At 44.0% G+C, this 6,998-nt stretch overlaps 1 long non-coding RNA gene across 1 annotated transcript in view; it reads left to right on the top strand.

The window, feature by feature from the left end:
* Positions 1-2,422: 2,422 nt before the first annotated feature.
* LOC311443372 overlaps positions 2,423-6,998 on the top strand; it is a 49,661-nt gene continuing 45,085 nt past the window's right edge. Inside the window, exon 1 of the long non-coding RNA XR_014697237.1 lies at positions 2,423-2,511. This is a non-coding gene — a long non-coding RNA (uncharacterized lncRNA). The remainder of the gene's footprint in view (positions 2,512-6,998) is intronic.

The following is a 6,998-nucleotide window of genomic DNA, read 5'->3' on the forward strand; positions in this document are numbered from 1 at the left end:
AGCTTTAACCCTATTCATCGATCTCTCCTCACCCCCAGCACTGTCTCGCTCAGGGAATCATAGAAGGGAGGCATCAACAAGCTTTTGTTTGCAGCTGAAGGAGGACGCAGTTTCATTTCATCAAACAAAAATGATGCAGAATATAGCACATATTGTTCCATTTACTGTTTTTAATTTTCCTATTTGGTTAAAGAATTTGTTCCGGACCACATAGGTGGAAATAGAAGAACCGCTGTATCACACAAGTACCAAAGGACTGGCTGCCACCTTTGGGTGGAGCTTTAGGTCAAAGAAGAGGTGTGTTTTCCTAAGCAGATGGCAAACCTCCAGGCTGTGGGTGGGGTTCAGGATGGGGCCTGCACAGGTGAAGTGGGGTTTGAAGCTGGTCCCTGTGGCACTGCTCGTGGTCCCCACTGGTCCCCACGTCAGGCAGGAGTGCTGCTGGACCACAGCATGATGACCCAGGCACAGCACAGCCCCCACCTCCTTCCTGTCCCAGAGACTGCCTGAGCCTGTGCAAGGATCCTGGACCCACACTTATGGGGCAGGTCCCCCAGTGAGCTGGGTCCTGGTTCGGAGAGAAAGGTGAGAGGAGAAAGGGGGAGAAAAGAGAAAAGGAGCCATCAAAATCACCTTTCCCTTCCTTCCTGTGGTGATGTGAGCCCTAATTTTCTCAAATGAAGAAAAACAGTTGCAGTGCCTGTCTAAGAATTTGAATTTACCACCAAGTTTCCTCTGTGCATGAAAAATAAAGCAAAAAATCCAACAAATGCGACCCATAGTAAATTCAAATACTGAATTGTAATGTTTGCTTGGTTGCTATTTCTTAGTAACAACCGTGTTAATCACCAGTATGTAATTAGATGTCATTTTGGAACAATTCAAAATCAAAGAAAATCTCAACATGCTCTGAACATGTTGTGAAAGTTTACATTACAATTAATTTATGGTTATCGAAATGTACATCCAGTGATCTTAAGTCTTCCTTCATACATTACAAAGAAAAAAGACAACTTCTCTTCACACATACCCCTCAATAGCAGAAGGCCCCCAGAGAAAAAGAACTCCTTTAAATAAATGTATTATTTAAATTCTAGATAAATAGCTAAGCATGAGATGAAAACATGAGATGAATTTGATAAACTTGCCTCTGTGCATCTTGTCTTTCTTCTTTTCCTTCATTTTTGGTTTCAGTAATCATATGATTTTTCTTTGTGGTCTCTACAGCAGACAGAAAATTAAGGGAAAACAGTATTATTTCACTTCACACCAATCCACTAGAGCAACGAATTAATTTCAGCACATTTTCTTGAAGGTGAAAAGAAGTGCACATCCTTTTGTCCCAACAGCGAGCCAGTGCCACGAACTGCTGAGCATTCCCAGTCCTGTCAAAATCAAAGGAACAAGGATGCTTAGCGAGTCATGGGAAATGCTGGATGCATTAGCAGATACAGCCAATATGCTGAATTATCATCATATACTAAACACACAAGCTGTTGTGTTAGGACACAGTCACAGTAATCACAGTAAGTAAAGTTTTAAAAGTAGTTATGCTCTTGTCCTTTGTTGAAAATATGGATAATGTACATAAAAAGATTAACAAATGGTTACACTTGAATCTGCCACATCCAGAACAGAGGGAACCTTTGCTACTTCTGCTAGAACAAGCTGCCAGCTGACTTCTAGCCTTTTTCTCTATGTATGTGTATCCTACACATGCAAATGCAGAACAGAGAGGAAGATTATTTTGGGTGTGAAGCTAGAAAGTTGTTTTATGTTTTAATTGCCCATAACAAGCATGGCAAATGCTGAAAGATGTAAGGAAAAGTCTTGTCCAATAATATAGTTCTTTATTACCTTAGGATCCCATTTTCCTATTTCAAGGATGTTGTTAGCAGAAGAAGGCATATTTTTATTTAACATCTTTATTAATGGGCTAAAGAAAGAAAGAAGTAAACACACTAATTACATTTGCAAATGACAGTACATTAGTAGCTATTGCAAACATCACTGAGGACAGAAATAACAGAGGAATGAAATGGATAAGAATAAAAGGTATAACCTGAAGAAACACAAATTCAGGTCTGCTTATTCGGGGAGAAATACTCCATGCTTAGACAAGGAAAGGCAAAGACAAAGGTGGAAGTGGTGAAGGTGAGGGGGACCATGGCAGTTGTGAGGGCACAGTAGGGGCCCTTTTTTTTTCTTTCTTTCTTTTTTTTTTTTTTAAAGGCAAAACCTGAGGTCCATGCCAGGAATTCTGGAATTCAGACATGAGCAACAGGGTGGTGCATGGGGATGCAGGGCACAGCTGCAGCACACCATGCCTGCATCCAGGTGGTGGGATGAGCCCAGCCCATGTGTTTGCGATGCCCAGCCCCAGCTATAAAAGAATGAGGGCCGGGAGAGGTTGTGGGGCTGTGTTCTATGGTGGTAAGCACTAGGAGAGCTTCTAGTTGTGTCTCTTTGTGATGAGAGCATTGATGCAGTAAATATTTGTTTGCAACACAGGTAAGTGCCTAAACACCAGAAATGAAGAGAGGAGGGATGGTCTGAAAAAGTCCAGAAGCAGTAAGATAATACAGACTGAAAGCAAACTTCCCTAGTTGCAGTCCTTCTGAACTCTTTAATAAGCTCCCAGGAGAACCGATGGATGTATAGTCGCTCAAGTGACTTAAAATTAGACTGGATGCAATAGGGAGTGTCTCTGGCATCAGAGGGGCAGAAACCCCCAAGCACCAGCAGGATCTGAGCCCTATGCTGCCTGGTGCAGGATTGAGCTGCAGGGACCAGGGTGCTCCTCCCCTGCCTTCTGCTTGGCTTGTGGCAAGCACGGTTTTCCTGCTTGAGCCCTGCAACTGCTGGTTACTGCTGCTTAATTTCACAAAAGTTACAACCTGTAATTAGTTAAAGGCTACCTAATAAGTTATAATGCAGGAAGCAACAACAGATGCTTATATACCAAAGAACCACAGTGTTACGTGTTGTGCTTACCCCAGTAATGGCTTAAAAAGAAGACAAAGCAGCTTCCCCTGGAGCAGGAGTAACCTGGGAGAGCTTCTTCTCTGGAGCGCTCCTGGAGATGTTCATACCTCAGCCTTCCTATTTTAAGTTGCAGTGCGTGGATGCAACTGGAAGTTTTAGCAGCAATGAAAGGGAGCAGACCCGCTGTCCTGAAGTGGTCTCCCATACCTCGCAGCGGGGATGGCATGTGCCGACCTGAAGTGTGCAGTTGTGACAGATCGTGGAGGAGCCATGCGCCTCAGCTCTGCCATTGCTAGGCTGTGATGGCAGCGGGGAGCACGCAACTCAATGTCCCTGTATGAGTTATGACAATAACAGTTCATACTAGTGCCAAACACGGTGGTGACTTTTGCTGTAGTGCAACTTGTGCAGTGGCAATTGGATTGAAACTGCCCCATCAGTTTGCATTAGGCCATGTAGCAGCTGATGCGGCCCCTCACCCACACAGTGGCGGGAGGAATGTGGCCCTGGGGAAACCTCTTAGAAGCCAGGCTGCCGGTGGGATGGGGGCACCGCTGTGCTCAGCTACAGAAGCTTTAAACTGGCATTACAAGTTTAAACATTTTATTTTTTCAAAAAAAAAACAACAACAAAAAAAAAAAAAACCAAAAAAAAACCACAAAACTGTGAGAGTGGTGGCTGTGTATGTTCCTGCACCAGGCTACCAGTGTGTTGTCCTGGCAGGTGTGAGTACGGAGTTCTCCCTGCCTGCAGCGTCATGGGGCTGAGCTGCTGTGGGACAAGGCTGTCCCCTGTGTCCCTGTGCCACCTGTGATGGGGTGGCAGGGGGATCTCTGCCTTGCAGCTCTGGGGTGCCCAGGGGATAGGGCTTGGGTTGTACCCCGTGCCGGCTGCGGGGAGGTCAATGCCTATGGCCTGGCTTCACCAGTGCCTCCCATTTTGTGGGGCTTAATGTAGTGTCCCCACTCCTTTACATTTCAATATCTGAGATACTGATATAAGGAACATAAATCTACTTTTTCATGAAGTGAATTAACTAAGCGGATTTTTTTTCCTGTTGCAGAATTGTTCTAGTGCTTCTTTTGACTTGCTTGGGCTTAAAAAAAGACTTCATCTTTAAAAATCCAATTTTACAAACTGTTAGTCTTTAATGTGGACTGTTGCCTTTTAGTAATTTTGGAGAAAAAATTAATGGCTGATATATTTAATTTTCAGACACAGCTACTGCATGTTTAAAACATCTTTTTTTATAATTTTATTATGAACAATATAGGTTGAACACTGCAGAGATATTGCTTTTGCAGGCTTGTAAGATTAAAATCATGGTATTTCTGAAGGAGCTGTTAAAGTGTCAGTGGAGCTATCTGTTACTGAGTAGCTCTGAACTAATTCAATGCATATATATTTAAAAATCAGTACAACAGCTTGTTTTCCAACTAGACAGAAAGCTCCGAATCTAATGTTAGCATTCTTACAGACCTCAAAAGAGAAGCTGAACATGCTTAGCTTTCATTTTACTTCCTTTGCTCTTTAGCCATACTTTAAGACTTTGAATCCACATACATGTAGAGTAACTTGAAACTAATGGGTAATTAATGTGCAGCCAGATCTGCAGCGGCTCCGGGGTGTGGGTACCTTGATTTTGCTGCTCTTCATAGGACCTACCTTCTTAGAATCCTTTCATATCTGCACCTCTCACTTATATGGGTTAGTGTGTGTTTAAGCTGTGAATAATGGTTGAATTCATTCCTGTGTGTGCAATGCTGTATTCCTCTAAAGTATATCATTATTCTATATGGAATAAATAGTGTTGTCCAGCTGATATGCTTTAAGACTAATGAACCAATGTCTGCCATCTAAGCAGCCAGATAACAAGATGTTTCTCGACTGGGTCCTTTTGATATATTAATTAATGAAAACCTATAATTAAGAAAGATTAAGAAAGATTCCTTTCTGAGAGACAATCTAGCTAAAATTCCTATCTAGTTTTGGGGAATTTTCTTCACTGTTGCTCCTTAACATTCCTTAAGGTGCACAGGGCACACTATGCCCACCCGCCTGGTTAGCGGAGTGCTGCTGTATGCCCTGTTGGACCGGAGAGGCAGCCCTTCAAAGCTGGGGTAGGCACAGCCCAGGACAGAGCGCCATGCCACCCAGCTGCCTCCTGACCCTGCAGTGATGCCCTCCTGCTGTGTTTGCTGTGGCAGTGCCCAAGGTGTGGGTAAGGCAGTGTTCCTCTGCAGAGAAGATACAGCTTTCCCTCACTGGGTTGGATGGAGGTGTACGTGGGAGAAGGGAGCTGAGGATGGGCAGTGGAAGGCAAAGTGAGGTACTACTCAGCGTGATTGTGCTGGGGCTGTGACCCAGTGACTAGGAGGGGACTTGCAAGTGCCACCTGGTCCCTCCTGCAGCTGTGTGGAGGAGGGCTTCATGCTTCTGAACCTGGGAAGCTGGTTCTCCCATCTGTGCTTCTGGCATGACTCCTTCTGATTCCAAACATGAAACACATGTAAAACTTCCCTAGGAAGCATGAGATTAACTGAAAAGATATAAAGCAACTTTCTTCCAGCTTTTTGATCCTTGAGGGTATATTGGCAGCAAGCTAGTCAGCTGGACAGACAGCTACCTCTTCTGAATGAGAGCAGGTCTCAGACTTGGGCTTTAAGTAGATCAAAGCTGTAGGGAATCCTCAACCCTAAGATCTGGTGGCATTTATTTGAAGAGAGAGCAAAAAGACATCTGTAGCTTACAAGTACAGGGTGTGTTCTGTGTTGTGGTTTAACCCAGCCGGAAGCTAAACATCACACAGCTGTTCGCTCACCCTCCCCCCTCCCTCTCTGGGATGGGGGAGAGAAACAGGAAAGTGAAGCCCGTGAGTTGAGATAAAGACAGTTTATAAAGACAGGAAAATAATAATAACAATAATAATAATAACAATAATGATAATAATAGTACTACTACTAATAATGTGTACAAACAAGTGATGCACAATGCAATTACTCACCACCCACTGACCGATGCCCAGCCTAACCCTGAGCAGTTCAGCTCCGGATAGTCACCCTTATATATTGTCTAGCCTGACGTCAGATGGTATGGAATACCCCTTTGGCTAGTTTGGGTCAGCTGTCCTGGGTCTGTCCCCTCCCAGCTCCTGCTGCATCCCCAGCCTGCCTGTTGGCAGGACAGAGCAAGAAGCTGAGACCTCCCTGGCTTGGTGTAAGCACTGCTCTGCAACAATTAAAACATCGGGGTGTTATCAGCACTCTTCTCATCCTAAGCCAAAATGTAGCATTCTACCAGCTACTAGGAAGAAAATTAACTCTGTCCTAACTGAAACCAGGACAGTTCTGGTAGCCACTTATCCTGGAGGAAGAATGCAAAGTATGATACAACAGGAAAATTAGAGTGTCTGTAGCATCTTTCTGGATGTTTTCCTAGCCTGAAGAGTTTCCTGACCCACCTTTCTCTGAAAGGCTGCCATTCTCTTAAAGACCACCTCAGTTCCAGGGGGGTCTTCTGACCTGGGACACAGTCCAGCAGAAATACCTGCAATGTTCTTTGGTGTTGGCATTGCCCTGTAGCGTTCTGCTTTGTGTTGTGAGCTATTCCCTCTGGAGTCCAAGTACTGAGAGTTATTACATCTTTAAAGGCCTGCAGAGTTTGAGGAAAAGTAATTGTTTTTTTGCTCCAAACCTCTTGGTGGAATTAGGTGAGAGAAGAAAAGCTTTTCAACTTGATTTTCTATCTATATTTGGAGCTGTTGGCATGAATTCAGCCTATACCATAAACCTACAAGCTCCTCAAGTGTGTGCAACTGAGTGCTACTGCAGCACATCTATTTGGGATAGCCAGTTGGCTCTTGCTGGGTCCGAGGCCTCTCTCTGTGGAAGGGCTGTTATAAAGTACATGGCAAGTCTGTTTGCCACTCTTTACTAGTAATTTGTTGAATTGCAGTTTTATGTTAATGTAAATGCTAATTAGTACTGTGTTACTATGCATAGTGCTTTCCAAGA

This window comes from Aythya ferina (assembly GCF_964211825.1).
Source record: "Aythya ferina genome assembly, chromosome: 12".
Classification (NCBI taxonomy): Eukaryota; Metazoa; Chordata; class Aves; order Anseriformes; family Anatidae; genus Aythya; species Aythya ferina.